This window comes from Ambystoma mexicanum, chromosome 1p (assembly GCF_040938575.1).
Source record: "Ambystoma mexicanum isolate Mex_15411 chromosome 1p, UKY_AmexF1_1, whole genome shotgun sequence".
NCBI classification, from domain to species: domain Eukaryota; kingdom Metazoa; phylum Chordata; class Amphibia; order Caudata; family Ambystomatidae; genus Ambystoma; species Ambystoma mexicanum.
This window is the reverse complement of record NC_090921.1, coordinates 444,993,984-445,011,069: the sequence shown is the minus strand read 5'-3', so window position 1 is coordinate 445,011,069 and position 17,086 is coordinate 444,993,984. Positions and strand designations below refer to the sequence as shown.

Below are 17,086 nucleotides of genomic sequence, written 5' to 3'. Positions count from 1 at the left end.
TGTGCATTGTTGATGACTTGGCATCTAATGGACTTTTTTATGTCTTACCCTAAAAAACGATTGTAAACTGTGTGGTTTTTTTACCAAATGTATCACAGAAAATATACCGTAAAATTCACCATTTCAACCACTTATTTAAACAATTGGTTGGCTCTCCCTCTCCCTCCTTGGTAGCCCCTAAAGATTTGGTCGGGCCGGACAAGCCCAGTTTCCTCTTCAGGGTCCCTTTAAGGTGAGCCCCACTACTTTAGCTCAAGGCCCCACTTGCTACATAATTCTTGATACGCCTTTGGTGATTTGGGGGTGAAAGATGAATCTAATGGGCCAAAGGAAGGCATAATATCCATTCATCCTCCTTGGCTCGGCGGGGTAGGGGGGTAGAGAGAGGGTATCAACAGCGAAATAGGTTTAATGTCCCCCCTCACTACCATCTTTCAAAACTGCCATCCAGCTCCCCCACCCCCAGCCCCCAAATTTTGCGTCTGGCTCCGCCCCTGCATCCACAGCACTCTGCTGGCCCTGCACAGTGTCCTGCAGCCTCTTCAACTTCACACAGTCATTTTAAGCTCTGCTACAATTCTGACCCACTAGAAAGAAACCTTTTTAGGGTTTTGGGAAATGCATAAAACAACTCTTAGGGCATCATCGCGAGTTGGGCTGTATTCCCGGCTGTAATACCGCCGACTGTAATATCCCTAGCACCGACCGGCCCGTTGGTATTACCACTGGATCATGGGTTGGGCCTTAACGGTAAATCCACATTCCTGATTGGGTCCATTGGATACAATGGGGAATTTTCGGTGCTAATACTGCGGGCTAATACAGCCGGCTGTAATACCGCCGAAAACAGGGATTTTCACCTCCAGAAAAAAGAGCTGGAGGTTAAACAGCCGATTTAGCGCCCAACTCGTGATAGGGCCAGCCCTTAAATGCGGCGGTAATACCGTTACCAACGCATTTAGGGGCTACAGCCCAACTCGTGATGAGGCCCTTAGTGTCCATTTTGGCTGAACATTTAGGTGAGTTTTGGCAAATATACAGTATTCATCAGCAATTTAGGAAACCGACAGAGGCCCATAAAATCCCATTATGTGGGTTTCCCCGGTAAGAACCCTCTACAAAGCTCACTCTATAGGCTGTCATGGCAGCCATGCTCTAAGCTGTCTACCGAAGGCCATGAGCATGAAAATATGTATTATGTATGGCTCAAGCGTTTCCTTTCCTCTGTCACAGACTGTCCTGTGGACGCTTTTTTATCACCCTTCTACTTTGAGCTTTTGACTCGTCCGCACTACTCAGTCGGAAACTCTGTTTTGTGGAAGCTTATTTAACCTACACCACCAAATGTATTCCCTAGCGCTGTGACGCCCGATAAATTTATATTTGGCACTGTTCATTTTCTCCAAGCTGATACCAGTTTCATGTTACAACTTAACTACGACAGGAAGCCCGATAGGTTTGTTTGAAATTCTGCATTTCTTGCTCTTTTCTCTAGGTTAACACAATGTTTATAGTTTAACCTTATTAGTGCCCAATGTCAAACACTCAGTGCCATGCTATTTTCTCTGATTCTTAGCGGTTTCAACTCAAACTGCTGTAGCTCACTAGAAATCGATAATACTATAGGATAACCATACATTTTTCATTTCAGTACATTTTTCTCTATAAAATGAGCCAAAAAGCACATGTTTGTGTCACTCCCTGAGGTCACATGACATAATTCAATATGGTGGACACATATCAATGTAAAGAGTATATCTCACTGACCACAAAGGTTGCACTTTCAGAAAACTATTTTTCTTTCAGTAGGTAAATGGGCAACTTTCAAGTATATTATGTTTGCTGCTCAGACAAAAAACTGAAGTTTCATGTTTTATTACATTTATATATTTTTTGAGGCCAAGCGCAAGTGCATCCCATGAGTGTCAAATGTAAACATTTTTTCCAATCCACAAATATTATGAAAAAAGGAAAAGACCAATAATTTAGAAGCATCATTCGGGGAAGCAGGGTTTACTTAGTGGCAATATGATGAAAAGGAAAATACATTTTCTCAGTGGTTCTGGGAAGTCTTACATACATTTCAAAATGGCCGAGATTGTTTATTTCCCTTGCTTTTCCCTGCAAGAATCTCTACAGCAGAACTGGTATGTATGTTTAGTCAGCAGACAATTTTCAGACGTGCTATCTCTGTATGTGAGCCAGTGGGTCATCCAGTCTTTGTGTCTGTCCTTTGACCTTAAAATGCACTACATGAATTATTTTTGTCGTCATATCTTTGTAACCCTAGATCTGTTTGTCTTAATTGCAGTGTCTTTTGAAAGTTACTGACATGTTCTCCATAATTCATTGTCTAATATGTTGAGAGGCTATATGACATTTGACCTCACAATAAGTCATAGTTCATTTTTGTTAATTGTTGTACAACCGTGGGATCAATTTTGACAAGTTAGGTGTCTCTTCGAAAGTCCTGATTTGTGCTTTTTAATTTATGGATCATATAAGGCCTTGGGTTTTGTTATTTGACCTTTGACCTTAGAATTTCCCACCCAAAAGTGTTTTTCTTTTGTTGCTCTGGTACCATTTAGCACATTTATATAAGAGAGGTGTTATTGGAACAGTGGGTACTTTGTCTTGAAGGCCTCAAGCAGTGTGTAGGGGGTATGACATTTCACCTTTGAATGAGCAATTCCAAAGTGTGTTTGTAATTTCTCAGCAACCATTCATTTGATGTAGATGTGTGGTGTATCACTGTAATGGACATGGTATGTGCTTGTCAGAGCACTGAACCTAAACAGGGTAAAGCGCCTGGTGACCGAAGAGAAGCTGTTGAACCCGTAGTGCAGTGGTATATTCTTCCCACCAATGTAACACTCAGTTGTGTATAAAAACAGTCTGAGCGGTCAATTGGTTGAAAGATGTTTGAAGAATGAACAGGACCCTCTGGAACTCCTGATGACTGCAGGTTCCTTCCCGATGATTGGTAATTTCACAAGATAGACTGAAAACTCACTGATTGTCAGTAGGGTAAGGTACGGTACATCCCGACAAGAAAACGACAACAGATTGGAAGTAGACAGCCTCTGTAAAAATACAAGAACTATATAAGACAAGGAAAGGCAAAAGAACCAATAACTGGAAAATGAGCACGAAATAAGGACTCTTACTTGTATATCCGTGAGACGGGAAGCAACGAGGAAAGTAGGATGAATCTGATCTCCCCGGATCCAAAGAAGAGTCCGAAATCAGCCCAGACTCACGGAGTTGAAGAAATCCTCAGTCCGGTGCAAGACCTATTCCCGCCGGCACGCGTACGCCTAGAGTGAAGAATCCCAGAAGTGCTACAGGCAGTCTCTAGTCCAGCACTCGTATCCAATTCCCGCCGGCACGCGTACGCCTAGAGTGAAGAATCCCAGAAGTGCTACAGGCAGTCTCTAGTCCAGCACTCGTATCCTATTCCCGCCGGCACGTGTACGCCTAGGATGAAGGATCCAAGAGTTCCGGGTCAGAATCAGGTAAATAGACAAAACAAAGCATGAGACAAGAATCGAAGTCAAAAGGAAGTCCGGGTCGTAGCAGGAGTTCGTAGCTGAAGTTCGAAGCAGAAGTACCGAGGGCAAGACAAGAGCAAAATCCAATAAACAGGCCAGAGGTCAAGAAGGGACAAGATCCAAAATAGCAAGCGCCACTGTAGTAATCCAAGGAAAACAATCAGAAGCACCGAAACAGCAAACTGGGCGGACTTAAGATTGCGTGACCACAACGCGGGAGTCACGTGACCGGGAAACCGGAGCAACACGTGACTGCAGACGTAGTAGTGGCCATCGTCGCCATGGCAACCCCCAATGCCTTCGAAACAAGCCTTTAGAGGAATAGAAGCGCTTGTTGCTGTTCCTAGCTATTTTGACTCCCGTAAATCTGTCGGGTAAGCGGGAACGTGTAGTAGGAATTGGCGTTCTGACAGTATCCTCCCCCAAAGGTCCCCCGAGACCTTGAGATGCTAGAAACTGGGATAATAGCACGGGTGCATGGATGTTGGACTCAGGTTCCCAAGTGCGATCCTCCGGACCGTAACCCTTCCAGTCTACCAAAAACAAACGTACACCACGTGATAGTTTAGTGTCCAAAATAGCATTAACCTCATATTCCTCCACCCCTTGTACCAATAGGTGGGGGGGACGGATAGGTAATATCACCTGCCCAGAACATGGTTTGACCAAAGACACGTGGAAAACGGGATGTATTTTCCAAGTAGGAGGCAATTCCAACTTGACCACAAGGGGATTAATCACCTCCTTAACAACATAAGGACCCACAAAGCGAGGTAACAGGGTTTTACGACCTGGAATACTGAGATTCTTGGTAGAAAGCCAAGCACGCATACCTGTAGTATACTGCGGTGCTGGCTGGCGATGGCGAACGGCATACTTCTTAGCCTGTTCCTGCGCATGTATTAAGTGTTCCATAACGCTCTTACGCAACGATGTAAGGTCTCTAAGACAAGATTGGACCGCTGGACAATCCGAGGATATACAAAAATCCAAGGGTAGAGAGCGTGGGTGTTGTCCATACATGGCATAGAAAGGAGAGACCCCCGTAGAAGAATGCGCAGAATTATTATAAGCGAACTCTGCCATAGGCAATACGGAGAGCCAGGTTTCTTGGTGTTGTAGAATAAGACATCTCAAGTATTGTTCCATGGTGGCATTGAGTCGCTCGGTTTGGCCATCAGTTTGTGGATGGTAAGCCGTAGAATACCTCTCGTCAATACCCATGGACTGTGTAAGATGCTTCCAAAAACGAGAGGTAAATTGCGCACCCCTGTCAGTTATTATGATCTCAGGAAGACCAAAGAAGCGGAAGACATTGCGTAAAAACAGGTCCGCCAGAGTAGTAGCGGATGGAAGACCCCGACAAGGCACAAAAAGGGCCAACTTAGTAAAACTGTCGACAACCACCCAAATAGTATCAAATCCACCAATCAAAGGTAGTTCCACTACGAAGCATGGCCCAGGGTTTAGCAGGTACTGGCAGGGGTTGTAGAAGACCCAATGGTTTGGCCGGGACGGTTTTACATTGAGCGCAAACTGCGCAGTTTGCGATGTACAGCACAATGTCTTTTGACATGAAAGGCCCCAGCACCAGCGCTTGAGTAACTCCAAAGTCTTACGATGACCGGGGTGTGCGGCCAACATGGAGACATGACACCAAGACATGGCAATCCTGCGGGTATGAGAGTCAGGTATATAGATTTTACCTTGAACGTATGGCAAGGACTGAATAATATCCAGATTAAGATCCTCCAATTCAGGATGTTTTTCTGAGACCCATTGCTGAATGGCTGTCTTCAGGGATGGTTGCAATGTGCAGCCACACACGACCTGGTTGGGCAAGAGTAGTCGACCCTCCTGTGGCCGATGCACTGGGTCTTCAAAAAGTCTTGACAGGGCATCTGCCTTGGAGTGCAACGTCCCCGGACGGTAGGTCAATACAAAGTTGTACATAGAGAAGAACTCATGCCAACGTGCATGGCGCGCTGTGGTGCATTTCAATGATTGAAGGGCCAGTAGGTTTCTGTGATCAGTGAACACTTGAATCGGAGTCTCTGCTCCCAAGAGATGATGTCTCCAAACTGTAAAAGCCTCCCGGACAGATAGCAGTTCACGTTCGGTAATGGTGTAGTTTACCTCATACGGAGTAAGCTTGCGTGAATGATACGCGACAGGATGGAGGATCCCTGTGTCAGGACAAAACTGGGAGAGAACTGCCCCTACTGCCACGTCAGACGCATCGGCCTCTACAACAAACGGTTGTTTGACATTGGGATGTTGAAGTACCGGAGCTGAATTAAAGGCTTCCTTGAGAGTCTCAAATGAATTATGTGCTTCGGGATTCCATTGAAACGGATGCTTATTGCTTGTTAAAGCAGTAAGTGGAGCCACAATGCTAGAGAAGTGCCTAATGAACCGCCGATAAAAGTTTGCGAACCCCAAAAAAGACTGCAAAGCTTTTAGTGTACCTGGGACAGGCCATTTCAATACAGCCTTGACCTTGGTTTGGCTCATCTGAACACCCTGGTTAGTAATGTCATAGCCCAGGAATTCAACTGAGGTAGTATGAAAAATGCACTTCTCTAGTTTTGCGTATAGTTTATTCTTACGCAGACGTTGTAGTACTTCAGTAACATGTTGAAGGTGTAGTTCAAGAGAAGGGGAATATATCAAGATATCATCTAAATAGACGATCACAAACCGATCAATCATGTCCTGAAAAACGTCATTGATGAAATGTTGAAATGTGGCAGGGGCATTACATAGCCCAAACGGCATGACCAAATATTCAAAGAGGCCGTATCTGGTTTTGAATGCCGTCTTCCATTCGTCCCCCTCTCTTATCCTCACTAGATTATACGCACCCCTGAGGTCCAATTTGGTGTATATCACTGAAGAGCCTAGCTGATCCAAAAGTACTGAAATCAGTGGTATGGGATACTGATTCCGTATTGTAACTGCATTCAGGTCCCGATAATCTATACATGGTCTCAGGTCCTCCTCTTTTTTCGGAACAAAGAACAGGGGAGATGCAGCAGGAGAACGGGAGGGCGAATGAAACCAGAAGCCAAAGCCTTGTCCAAATACTCCTTTAAAACTGCATCTTCCTTTAAAGTAAGAGAGTAAATCCTCCCAGAGGGGATCCTAGCTCCCTCCTTAAGGTCTATGGGACAGTCATAAATGCGATGAGGCGGTAACTTTTCTGCCTCACCTTTGTCAAAGACATCTGCGAAAGACTTGTATTCTGGGGGTAAAATAGTATTGACAATACCACCTACCATTGAAACAGATTCCAATAAGGCTTGACAGGGGTTGTTTTTCTCTTGAGTCGTTAGGCCACAATGTCCTGAACAATAGGTTGAGGTAAACGAGACAGATCCTGCAACCCAATCTACCAAGGGGTTATGGAGCCGAAGCCAAGGTAGACCCAGAATTAGTCGAAATTGAGGTGCAGTAATGACATCGAATGAAATGACTTCGCTATGACAACCGTCTATGAGTAAATTCAGGGGCACTGTCGACTCCGTTACCAACCCTGAGAGTAGTGTGGTACCATCAACTGCGTTGACCACCTCGGGTTGTTCCTTTGGTACCAGGGGAATGTTCCAGTCTTTCACATACTGGAGATCAACATAATTTCCAGTAGCCCCAGAATCCAAAACCGCTTCAGAGGACCAGGTTTCGCCGTCCGGAGAAGCAACAACGACCTTAATAGTGAAAGGAACTGAGAATTTGGAGCCCGGAAGATCAATGCTCGAGATAGGGGCTCCCTCTATTGTCAGGCTTTGGAGTTTCCCGACTTCGCGGGTTTCTTGGGACATAGACTCAAAAAATGACCAGAAGAACCACAATAAAAGCATAACTTGTTCCTTTTACGCTTCTCTCTTTCTTCGCTAGATAATGGTCCTCTTATCGCCCCTATTTGCATGGGTTCCCCATTGCCTGAAGCCGAACTTGTCAGACTAACAGGGACCGGGGGCAAAATTCTCTATTCCCCCTTCCTTTCCGCTTTACGGGCATCGATCTGAAGAACTAGATCCAAAAAGTCAGGAAAGGAGACGGGGACCACAGGTACCGTAGCAATGACATCCTTGAGGGAATCCGAAAAAAACCCTTATAAAATAAGGCTGCCTTCTTCTCGTCTGGCCAGTTGGTTTCAGCAACCAATTGGTTAAACTTAGCCAGATACGTCAATAGAGTAGAGTTGCCTTGCTGTAAATTCAATAACTCCAAATCAGTTGCCTGAGATTTGTATCGGGTGTCAAAAACTCTGGTAAGCGCCTCTATGAGAGCGTCACAGTCAAATAACAAATGACTACGTTGCTCCAAGAGAGGATTCGCCCAGACTGCAGCAGTACCCCCTAGGTTAGATAATATAAAAGCGGCCTTAGTGGTTGAATCGGGAAATGATGTTGGTCTACAAAGAAAATGCAGTCTGCATTGATTGATGAACGTTCTGAAGGTTTTTGGTTCGCCCAAGAAACGTTCAGGAGGAGCCAACGGGAATTGTGTCATAACTACCGGAACCGGGTCTGCCCTGGCCTGAGCACCGGCCGTACCAGACCCGGAAGCCACTGCGACTGATGGAGGTTCAATGGCGCTAACCCTTAATCCCGCTTGAATATCATCAATACGGCGATGAGTAGCATCATGGGCAGTTTGCATGTCAGCACGTAAATCAGCCACTAATTGAACCAAGGTAGCCAAAGGATCATTGGCTGTGTCCATTTTATGGCTTCTGATTCTGTCAGAGCACTGAACCTAAACAGGGTAAAGCGCCTGGTGACCGAAGAGAAGCTGTTGAACCCGTAGTGCAGTGGTATATTCTTCCCACCAATGTAACACTCAGTTGTGTATAAAAACAGTCTGAGCGGTCAATTGGTTGAAAGATGTTTGAAGAATGAACAGGACCCTCTGGAACTCCTGATGACTGCAGGTTCCTTCCCGATGATTGGTAATTTCACAAGATAGACTGAAAACTCACTGATTGTCAGTAGGGTAAAGTACGGTACATCCCGACAAGAAAACGACAACAGATTGGAAGTAGACAGCCTCTGAAAAAATACAAGAACTATATAAGACAAGGAAAGGCAAAAGAACCAATAACTGGAAAATGAGCACGAAATAAGGACTCTTACTTGTATATCCGTGAGACGGGAAGCAACGAGGAAAGTAGGATGAATCTGATCTCCCCGGATCCAAAGAAGAGTCCGAAATGAGCCCAGACTCACGGAGTTGAAGAAATCCTCAGTCCGGTGCAAGACCTATTCCCGCCGGCACGCGTACGCCTAGAGTGAAGAATCCCAGAAGTGCTACAGGCAGTCTCTAGTCCAGCACTCGTATCCTATTCCCGCCGGCACGCGTACGCCTAGAGTGAAGAATCCCAGAAGTGCTACAGGCAGTCTCTAGTCCAGCACTCGTATCCTATTCCCGCCGGCACGCGTACGCCTAGAGTGAAGAATCCCAGAAGTGCTACAGGCAGTCTCTAGTCCAGCACTCGTATCCTATTCCCGCCGGCACGCGTACGCCTAGGATGAAGGATCCAAGAGTTCCGGGTCAGAATCAGGTAAATAGACAAAACAAAGCATGAGACAAGAATCGAAGTCAAAAGGAAGTCCGGGTCGTAGCAGGAGTTCGTAGCTGAAGTTCGAATCAGAAGTACCGAGGGCAAGACAAGAGCAAAATCCAATAAACAGGCCAGAGGTCAAGAAGGGACAAGATCCAAAATAGCAAGCGCCACTGTAGTAATCCAAGGAAAACAATCAGAAGCACCGAAACAGCAAACTGGGCGGACTTAAGATTGCGTGACCACAACGCGGGAGTCACGTGACCGGGAAACCGGAGCAACACGTGACTGCAGACGTAGTAGTGGCCATCGTCGCCATGGCAACCCCCAATGCCTTCGAAACAAGCCTTTAGAGGAATAGAAGCGCTTGTTGCTGTTCCTAGCTATTTTGACTCCCGTAAATCTGTCGGGTAAGCGGGAACGTGTAGTAGGAATTGGCGTTCTGACAGTGCTACTCATCAATGGGGCAGATAGTTAAAGTGGCCTTTACGATTTACGTTTGACCTCAAAAAAACAGATCGTAAATTGTGTTTTTGTTATATTATGACAACTCTTGAACAGTTTTAGAAAAGTGTGAAGCCAACACTAATGTACTGGTGTGTATTATCACATGTATTGGATACATAAGTCAAGTGGAAATTATTGTTGACCTTTGGCCCTTATAAAAATCATTCTCAATGTGTGTTTTGCAATTGCTTTTGTAACTGGGTTCCATATAGACAAATGTGGTGTGTTCTCAACATTTTTTCGTATAAAAGGTACAGATAGTGTGAGATGTTTTGGGATTTGACCTCTAAATCATTCAACTAAAGTTGTTTTTGGTCTGCTACCATGTGGAACATGTACACATGAGAAGTGTTGTTCGAATGGTCATGCCATGAACTTTTGTCTACTATGCATCAGGTAGGGCATGGGGAGTGGGGTAGGAAATTTGACCTTTGACCTTAAAATTTGCATTTGCAAACTGTTTTTGTAATTTCTCAGCAACCATTGATTTGATTAGAATGAATGGGGTATCACTGTAAAGGTTATTATGGTATGTGGTTATGGTATGTGCTATGTCATAAATGTAGTATCTAGTCAGAGTGGCCTTTTAATTTGACCTTTGATCTTATAATATTCTAAATATGATTTTTGGTTATATTTTCACAACTCTTGAGCATATTTATAAATGTTGGACACCATGTCAAGTGGCAATTATTGTTGACCTTTGAACAATAATTCTTAATGGGTTTTTGGAAATTGTTTTGAAACCGTGGAACTGGTACAGACAAGTGTGATGTCATCTCAAAGCCATGGTACATACTTTCCTATTAAGGGTAGAGCTATTTTGAGATGTTTTACCATTTGACCTCAAAATCACTCAATGAAAGTACTTTTTTAGTTTTCTTCAAAAACCACAGATCAGACATACATTACAGACATGTCACTGTAATATGGCAATAACACCCCATCACTTCCTGATGGTGTGGCAATGCCACTGAGCCCACGTTATAGGCTTGAGCACAGCAAGGGCCTCATCGATGGGCCCAGGTGCCATTGCCACCTGATCCGGCCTGCCGGATCTGGTGTTATTGCCAGTAGTGTCTCAGGTTTCCAATCCGGAAACCCGGGGTGCTAATGACAATTTATTTTGTTGGAATAAATGGGATGTTTCCCATTCAAACAAAACATTAATTTAAGATGGCGGCCATGGAGACGGAAGGTGGGGCTCCATGCTGAAACCTCTTCCATTTCCACGGATGCCCAGGATGGAGGCTGGAGTGGCGGCAGCAGTTGTGCTGCAGCTAAAAGAATAAGCTGAGTGGGTTAAGAGGGTGTGGAGGGGAGGAAAAGATGACCGGAGGACAGGGCAGTGTGGCAGTAAGATGGCTTGGAGAATGATTTGCTCTTTGAACATTAACTTTAACCGCTTCAATTTGCCAATGGCCATTTCATGAAAATGGGAGAGCCAGCAAAAGGCATGACTTGCATTAGTGTCTTAATAAAGACGTATAGGAAAAAACAAGAAATTTGGTCTCTTAGAAAAAACTGGAGGTTGGAAGTAGAATGCATTTTTACGCCATTGCCTGAATTCCCTTACAATAGCTTTTCTCCAGGGAAAGAGGCAAGCGGGACGTCACTGGGACCATAACCATTCACAGCTACAATCCAAAGAAGACAAGACGAACAAGCTACTGCTTGTTACTGTGGTATAAAACCATTTCCATTTTTGCACCATAAGGAGAAGAATTATTGTAACACTGAGAAGAAGAAGAGTGCCTGAGTAATTGAGAACACTCAGAAAACAGAGACAAAGGACTATGAGGCTCCGCTGGGGAAGTGACAGCTGAGAGAGACCGGGACATGCAGTTTTCAAACCTGGAAGAAAGCTGCCGTGTGAATGTGACACGAGTGAAGCTGGAAGCAGGAGAAACTGGAGTAAGGGATCTGCAATGAATATTCCGAACATTAGGTGGCGGTGTGACCGGGCGTCAGTGGACTGTTAAGCCCAGCAATGACGCCAAAATCTGCTCACATCACAGAGTGGACACCGAGCGAGAGAAAGAGAAGCAGAGAAGCCTGAAGCCAACCTGACAACACAAGAAAAGTTCCTTGTCCTGAATGCAGGCCCGATGATAGTGGTAGGAACAGCATAGATTTATTTTGGACCAAGAACAGATCTTCCTTTTTAACTGACCGATGACTGACGAGCACTCTAGTTAGTTTTGTCTAAGACACAGAAAACCCATAGTTTTGGGAGAGTTTACACCTTTTCATTTAATCGATAAAATACTTCATAATGGAAGTGATCAGTCTCTGTCCTTTTTCAGACCCGCCACATTACCAATGGAAAGGTGGGTCCACTTGGACAAGGGAATACATTCAACCTTGAAAAGAGGCATTATTTTTATGCTACATATAAACAACCTTCTTAAGTGCACAAAGCGTTGCACAAAAATTCCTAGTGTTCTGTTCAGTGCTTGGTAACAGCGGACATGTCGTACACACCATATCCAATAACCCCAGCATATATAAATAACAGCACACACTCTTTACCACAGTCTCCAAATGGGGGTGAAAATGGGCACAATCCTTTTGTGAACCTTAACCACCGCACATTGGGAGACTAGTGGGTGCCTGCATATGCATACTGTTCTAGCCTCTAGAGGAGTATTCACAGTTTAAGTAACAATGTATGGTAAAACAAGTGAGAAACAGAGTAATTAGCCCTCACACATCCATCAATACCCCACACCCATTCCCTCTCACCTCCCTCAATCCCCCTCACCCACGCCCTCCCACCTCCCTCAGTCCCCAACAGAAAACTATTTAAAGAAATCAACATAGAAGCTGAAAATAAAACTAAGATAACTGGGGCAACCAGTGGTTAACTTCCATTTTTAGAAATGCATAATTTAAAAACAGCTGTGGCCTAGTTTAGTGGTGATCCCTGGTCTACAGTGTTGGACGTAGAGGAGACGATGCCCGGATCAACCTGCAAAAGAAAAACAGCTGCAGAGATTTTGCCGTCAACCAGTTGCCCAGGAGAGCGCAAGTAGGAACACAGTGCCCCGTCAGGGGCTCTGATGGGCAGGTTGGACGGACGCAAACTGCATGGGCCTAATCTAGTGGTGAGCCCTAGGATACGGTGTTGGACGTAGAGGAGACAATGTCCGGGTCCACCTGCAAAAGAAAGACGGCTGCAGAGACTTTGCTATCAACTAGCTGTCATGGGGAGCCCAAGGTGGGGAAGAACTCTCTGCCCCATCAGACGCTCCAATGGGGGGGTGGATAGATGCTAACTGCATGGGCCTAATTTAGTGGTGAGCCCCGGTCTACAGTGGTGAACGTAGAGGAGACGATGCCCGGTTCCACTTGCAAAAGAAAGACGGCTGTAGAGATTTTGCATTCAACCAGCTGCCCAGGGGAGCGCAAGGAGGATGGGGTGGGGGGAACTCAGTGCCATGTCAGGTGCTCTGATGGGCAGGTTGGATAGACGCAAACTGCATGGGCCTAATCTAGTGGCAAGCCCTAGTATATGGTGTTGGACATAGAGGAAACGATGCCCGGGTCCACCTGAAAAAAAAAATGGCTGCAGAGACTTTGCCATCAACCAGCTGCCCAGGGGAGACCAAGGTGGGGGGAACTCACTGCCCCATCAGACGCTCCAATGGGCGGGTTGGATAGACACAAACTGCACGGGCGTAATCTAGTGGTGAGCCCTGTTCTACAGTGTTGGATGTAGAGGAGACGTTGCCCAGATCCACCTCCAAAAGAAAGTCGGCTGCACAGATTTTAGCGTCAACCAACTGTTCAGGGGGGCTCAAGGAGGGGCGGTGGGGAAAACACTGCCCCATCAGGCACTCCGATGGGCGGGTTGGATAGACGCAAACTGCATGGACCTAATCTAGTGGTGAGCCCTGATCTACAGTGTTGGATGTAGAGTAGATGATGCCCGGGTCCACCTGCAAAAGAAAGACGGCTGCAGAGATTTTGCCATCAACCAGCTGCCCAGGGGAGCACAAGGAGGATGGGGGCGGGGGCGGATGGACTCAGTTCCCCATCAGGTGCTCCGATGGGCATTTTGGATAAACGCAAACTGCATGGGCCTAATCTAGTGGCAAGACCTAGTATACAGTGTTGGACGTAGAGGAGACGATGCCCGGTTCCACCTGCAAAAAAAAGACAGCTGCATAGATTTCGCCTTCAACCGGCTGCCCAGGGGAGCGCAAGGAGGGTTGGGAGGGGGGACTCAGTGCCCCATCAGGTGCTACGATGGGCATGTTGGAAAGACGCAAACTGCATGGGCATAATCTAGTGGTGAGCCCTAGTATACGGTGTTGGACGGAGAGGAGACGATGCGCCGGTCCACCTGCAAAAGAAAGTTGGCTGCAGAGACTTTGCCCTCAACCAGCTGCCCAGGGCAGCCAGAGGTGGGGGAGAACTCACTGCCCCATCAGGCACTCCAATGGGCGGGTTGGATGGTCGCAAACTGCATGGGCCTAATTTAGTGGTGGGCCCTGGTCTACGGTGTTGGGAGTAGAGGAAACAATCTCTGGTTCCAACTTCCAAAAGAAAGACGGCTGCAGAGAATTTGCCATCAACCACCTACCCAGGGGAGCCTAAGGTGGAGGAGAACTCTCTGCCCCGCCAGGCGCTCCAATGGGTGGGGTTGGATAGATGCAAACTACATAGGCCTTATCTACTGGTGAACCCTCATCTAAAGCATTATTTTACATGGCGAAGACAAACCTCAGAACAGTATTTTCACTCACAGATCAAGAAGAATGCTTGTAATAAACTTGGATTCCTAGTAAGTATACCATGCTGCTTCAAAAGTCACCACATGGTGCCCACAGCGTAGGTATACCTAGCTAGCCACTGACTTACCTGGAAGTTGATTTCAATTATCTGCAACACGTGCCTGCACATTGGTCTGGAAGTTTACGTAGACATCCACTGCCGTTCTCGGTGAAACAATTGCAAAATCATAGAGAGAAAAGAAGTCAGTCATACAAAAGAGGCAAAATCACCCGCCCCAACCCACCACAGCTGATCTCAGTTGTTCGATTTCCATGTTTCCGCGGGCTAACAGTTCAACCTATTACAAAGACACACCAGCAGGAGTCCTCACAATTGTCAAACCCTCACTTCTCTCCAACCAACTGACCCACCACCAAATCTCCAATAACCTTACACTACACGCAACTACAGGCCTCCAATCACTTGGTAATTGCATGCCTTCTATTACCTGATTAAACTTGGCAGATTTAACTTGGAGAAGCCTAGATAGCGGAGGCACAAGCACGTTGCAAAGTGTCAATCTCATACTTCCGAACTCAAAACAACTCTACCCTATAACATAAGATATTAACATGCTTACCACCTGACACTTTAAGACCAATGCAGGAATGAATGTGGATGTGAGTGAGAAGAGTAGCCTTGATACATGTTAGACAGCCAGGACCTTCTTAAATTATTTCAGGACTTGGGCACAATCCCCCTCCTTAGAAATGCAGCAAAAATAGAACTCTCGTCTCTGCATCCCACAACCCGTAGCATGCCATGTAGTGATCACATTAAGAATGGGTATTCCAAGAAGGTCCTCTTATCCCCCAATCAATGTATTATCAGGTTGAAAAAATGCAGGTTGCAAGCTACTAGCCAGTCATAAAATCAATTGCCGTCTCAAATGTATACATTCACACAGCACACCATTTCATACTCACCAAGAGTCAAATATCACTAGCCACATCAGTCACACTCACTCCTTCGGACACACACTGGGTCAAGACACTTGCATCAGCACCCATTTTACCCAACTAGTTAAAACTAGGGCTCAAGACGAGGGTATACGCAGGAATACAGTGTCCACCCACTTTTTTCAGAGGGTGGACTCAGGCCCCTCCCACCAGCTGAAATTAGAAACATTGAATGTCCTCTTCAAATTTATGAGCTAGAGCCGACCTCGGGAATTGAATCGCAGTCTTGAGGTTTGCAGGCCAGACACTTCACTGCTGCACTATAAAATCTGATGAAAAATTACAAACAACTAAAGGTGAAATGTCCCAGTTCCAAGGAAAACATTTGTATTGGTTCTTGGGGTTTAAAGCATGCACACCTTTTAACGTTTTCAAAAACACTATTAGAAGAAAATATTCTCTCTTGGTTTTGTGTGTGTGTTGATTTTATGAAAAGGCAAATGCCAGTCATCTGGTGCAATTTGGGTGGTCATGCAAAGCCAATTTAATGAAATTTGCATATTTCACCTTGATATGCTAATTACTGTGACGTTACGTCCCACTGCGTTTGTTGATGAGTCCCACACTTTAATTTTTAGGATTGGACCCTGGTTAGAACCATTCTCCTGAGCCAGACACCAAGTGTGAGAGTGCATCAGTGGACGACTTTACATACGGGAAAGTAGTAAATGCACATATATGTTTCTGAGTGAGATTATTATGGCCTGTGGGAGGGGTATTCTCCCTGTAAGAATTCTAGCATGTGGGTGTCAAGAGGTGGTGAAACAGTTGGTCAAGAGCAGAGTAGTTGGTGGCTGAAGTGCAAAAGGAGGAAGGAGGGACAAGAGAGGAAATCAAATAATCAGAACGGCACTCGGTTATTGATGGGGACTGCAAATATTGGTCTGTTTTGATTATTGACCCTATCCCTCCCTCCTGATACCAAGCTGAACCCCCACAACTGATCCACATCTTACACCAAAAAAGAGGCCACCCATTCCCTCCTTACTCCATGGTGCTCTGAAGTGATTCCTAGTTGCATGTAGGTATTATAACACCCTAGATATTGAATGCAGTCATGGAGGCACTCCATTGCTTTCATTGGATCTGGGAAGGTAGCTCAGGGGCAATGAAAATCAGCACAGGTTTGAAACCGGTATCTTGCTTAGAGGCTGTAATACAGCATGAAGTACGACATGAGAACCCAATTTAATATTCTGTTTTTCTATCTCGCATTAGGCACCATGATGTGATAGAGAAAAAACATGAGATGATGACCAGAAGGCAAACTTTAAAATCCTAGTCACAGTCAGACACTGAAAGAAGCTATTTTCTTCATGTTGTGCTCTTTGTGGAAAAAAAGGGGGTGCGTGATATCCTGCAATTTTCCTTCCACAGAGACACCAGATATGTGAACACCCTGCCATGGGCATTGTGTATCCATTTTTTGATGTATTGTTGGCTAGTGGTTAAAGGTTTTGTCATTCTCCCACAAAGTGCACACTATCCAAAAAACACATTGGCCCTCATTAGGACCCTGGCGTTAAGGGTTTAACGGCGCTGTAAAAGGTGTCGGCGCCGTTAAACCCTTAACGCCTTACTACGAGGTCCCTTTTTCGGGACCCAACCTTAACGGCTGGTCTAGACCAGCCGTTAAAGTAGGGGCCCGCAAAGGGACTCTCGAGGTAATTACAGTACCGCAATTTGCGGTACCGTACTTACCGCCTTCCCCATTCCCGTTATGC

The 17,086-nt window shown here is 45.6% G+C and overlaps 1 long non-coding RNA gene across 1 annotated transcript in view; it reads right to left on the bottom strand.

Annotated features, from left to right (window-relative positions):
- LOC138572522 (uncharacterized) overlaps positions 1-16,816 on the bottom strand; it is a 59,509-nt gene extending 42,693 nt beyond the window's left edge. The window contains exon 1 of the long non-coding RNA XR_011303909.1: positions 14,491-16,816. This is a non-coding gene — a long non-coding RNA (uncharacterized lncRNA). The remainder of the gene's footprint in view (positions 1-14,490) is intronic.
- Between the last annotated feature and the right edge of the window lie 270 nt (positions 16,817-17,086).